The sequence below is a fragment of the Brassica napus genome, chromosome C8 (assembly GCF_020379485.1).
Source record: "Brassica napus cultivar Da-Ae chromosome C8, Da-Ae, whole genome shotgun sequence".
NCBI classification, from domain to species: Eukaryota; Viridiplantae; Streptophyta; class Magnoliopsida; order Brassicales; family Brassicaceae; genus Brassica; species Brassica napus.
The window spans coordinates 32196000-32200088 of NC_063451.1; positions in this window are offsets into that span (position 1 = coordinate 32196000).

Consider the following 4089-nt stretch of genomic DNA (forward strand, 5'->3'; position numbering starts at 1 on the left):
CTAACTCAAATCTTAACACATGTAGTATTTTTGTTGACGCTGAGTTTTTTTTTTGGAATAAAATATTAAATTTGATTCAAAAGAAAATAAACTTGTTTACAGCAAAAGCTACTTTGGTTATAATTTTTTTTTAACAACAAAAGATTAGGAAACTATGTTCCCACTGCTATGATCCATGCTTGAAAAGCATTGTCCAGTCTCTTGTCTTGTGTCTGAATGGAAGTAGTTCTATTCTTGACTTGTCTGTCAATTATCCGAAAGAGAGTCTCCGGTGGTCGTGGTTTCTCTCCATGCTTTCGAGAATTTCGTTCCCGCCATATCATGTAGAGCGTGGTCTGAAATACGTAACGTGCAAGGAACATCTGGGTTCGAGAAAGCTGGGACTGCGATAACTTGTGGAGGAAACCAAGTTTTGGTCGACGGCTATGGGATGCATTTACCTCAAGTCTTGGCAGCGAAAATCTCCACCGTGGATTACATGGACAGGTCATCAATAATCTAGACGAGATGGGCATTATCTGCTGACTTTCCGTGAGTTCAGTTCGAGCAGGTGAGAATCGATCGCCACTGACGGATTGTCGTTCGAAAACATCAGGTGCAAGAGAAAACTCGGCGATGGTCCTCAGATTGCCATCAAACGATTTTGGAGACTTTCATGGCCTGATCCTCTAGAATTCACCTTTCGTCTTTTCTTCACCATTTTGAAGGTTTTTGCCTACTTTAACCAAACATTGAAATGTGTGCTTCTAACTTGTGACATATGTGGTGGAGTATCAGTATGAAGCACAAGGTGTTCGGAGATTGAGTGAAGAGTGAGCATATGGCGAATTTGATTGGTTGTTGTTCTGATGAATATGAGAGACTTATTGAGTCTGAGTATGTGTATGCCTAATGCAACTTTTTCAAAGCATCTCTTTCCCTTTTTTATACATTTTCTCACTGACTGATGGATGATGTAGTTGTAGCTTAAGAAGATTGTAACTAAGTTTCAGGGGAGAAAAAAAAAGACCAATGAAATGGGAAGCCAGGTTAAAAATTGCACTTCACACCGCAAAAGCCTTGGCGTATTGTATGACAAAGGAATAAACTTATACCATGATCTTAATCCCTACAGGATATTATTGTTTGATAAGGTATCTCCATTTTCTTTTTATTTTCCTTATATGAAGTAAACCAATAATGTTTTTTTTTTAATTCCAAATTGCTTGATGACAGGCATGCAGGCAATTCTAAACTTTCTTGATTAACATCTCATCAATAATAGCCACCGAAGGAAGAATCATAGTGTACCATTGCTCCTAGTGAATATTTACGCTAGGATGATTCTTAAAATAATTAGAAAAATAAGTTGGTCCATATAATTATATAATAAGTTTTTTTATTTAACTAATGTGGCTAAAGTATATATGTCAATTAATGATTTTGAATAATAAAGATTTGATAAAAATTACTGTACCTTCTATCATATTTGTTTAATTTTAAACTATTAAAATTAATTAAACAACAACATGCATTACCATATAATAAAAATTTAATTTTTTCTGTATATGTTACATTTTGAATTAAAAAACAACTATAAATTACTAAAATATTTAAAAGTCTCACATTCAAATTTTGTGATCTATGGTTTAAATTTTTTGTTATGACAAAATACAAATGATTACAAAATCATATAAGTAAAAAGTCTAATTTAATTAGTTATTAAGATAGAAGATATATATATATATATATACATCATTTTAAGTTAAAATATATATCCTATAAAATACATAAATATTTTAATTTTGAAATTTACTTTGAACAATTATTTTTGATAAAAGTTTTGAACAAACATTGAAAACTTAATTTTTAAAAATTAAAAATTACTAAAATTATTAATCCCACATTAAACAAACATTGACAACAATTGATCAAAAAACATATGAATAGAAAAACATCATTTAATAAACATTAATATTAAAAATATACTATGTATGTTAATATCATTTAAATTTAATTATATATCCTATCAAATAGAAAAAAAATATTCTTTGGATTAATAAAATTAATTTATATGTTTGCACCAATTCACTACAAGAAAACATAATCTTAACGAGGGCGGTTTTCCTCGTTATTTCGTCGTAAAAGAGGCTTTACGACGAATTAGCGAGGAAACGCGTTTGCTCGGTACACGTCTGTCGTAACACATATTTCCTCGCTAATTCGTCGTAACTTAGCGAGGAATATATTTCGTCGTAAAGACGAAGTAGGGCGATTCGTCGTAAAGACCACGTCAATATTCCACGTAAGGACGTCGCTATAATTCCTCGTAAATACCTCGAAAATAGTTCCTCGTAATCTACACGTAAAAACCTTGAAAGAGTTTCCTCGCAAAATACACGTAACAACCACGAAATGATTTCCTCGTAAAATGGTCGTAAACTTTCCTCGTTATTTCCTCGTAAATGGTTCCTCGTAAAATACTCGTTAAATGTTTCTCGTCATTTCCTCGTAAGGTTTCCACGTAAAGAGGTCGTACATTGGCTACGAATTTACTTCGTTTTTATTATTTTACAGAATTTAAAAATATAATTAAAAAATAATTAAAATTATTTAATTTAATAATAAATTAAAATTCAAAATAAAAATAAATCAATATGAAAATATTTTATATATAAATAAGTTTTGAATTTATATAATACAACAACCAAAAAAAAAAACTAAGGGTCGTTCATCGCCCGGTAGAATTCATCACTCCTCCTCGTAACATCCGCCTCGTTATGTACGTCGGATGACTCGCCTTGAATGGGATGTTGTTGTCGCATGTTCCTCAACATGGACTCCCATTCCGGATTTGTGGCCGCAATAACGTCCAAGAAGCCCTCGACTCCACCCATACGAGATTTTGTCGCGGTCAACTCGTTACGCAGCTGAGCGGACTCTCTACGCAGCTCCGTGACTTCATCATCCCGTCGCTGACCATAAGACGATGTCGCTCTCGGAACATCGTTGACGGAACCAATACCCAACGTCCGTCCCTTTTTTTTAGGGACAACCTTAAAAACAAAAAATAAATATTGTAAGTAAAAATTTAAAGTTAAATTAAATGAATAATTAAAAATTAATTTTTTTGAAAATTTACCTCCTCGTAAATCTTATCCACTTCAAGTGTGGATAAGGTGACGGGTAATCCGTCGGTAGACTGCTGGGTCAGCTGAGTCTGGCGGTCTTCAACCCGAGCAACTACGTCGTTGTAGATTTGCTCGGACTTGCCATCTACAAATACGCCCGCCTTGTTCTTGTGGGTCCTCTCGTAAAGTTCCATAAGAGACGGGAGATGTCCCGTCTCTTTGGCCTAAAAAACATTTAAGAAAGTTAGAATAAATTAATATATGTATTAAAAAAATTATTTAATAAAATATTTAATTACCATTTCCAAACGGACACCGGCGTGGGGTTTTTGGCCCGTAGTGTGAAGCATCGGCCCGTTCCCGTGCTCATCGACCGTGTTACGGGAGTTAGAGCAAGCCTGGGCGATTCTAATGGAATCAGGAAGGCGCCAATAACGGATGAGGCCATCCCACACATCCGTGGTGAGCTCAGCGGGTTTGCCACGCTCATACCCCTTCACGATCCAGTCACCCTTCCAGTTGGAGACCGTGTCCAACAAGCGAACTTTCGCTTTCGCGTTAAACTTCTTCCTCACCCTCTCAGTGATCCCCAAGGCCCAATTATATTTTTGCTGTTGGAAAAAATAAATTAACAATTAGTTTTTTAGAAAGTATATATATAAATCATGAAAAAATTAAAATATATATAATTAATTAATAGAAACTTACAGCGTAAATTTTGAACCACGTCTTTCTGACGTAGTGAGGCGTCTTACTCCAGTTTGGATGTGCCATGGAGAAGTAACCCTTGATCGTGTCGGTTACGTCCGATGCAAGACATCCGTCAACCCCCCACCTGGAAAATACAAATTTAAAATATAAATTATTTTTTAATGTTATAAAAGAAATTTAAACGAATTAAAAAAAATTAATGCAACATACCACAACGTTCCGTCCGGTCGGTCTGGGTCGATGACTGGTAAACCTTCTCTGCCTGGCA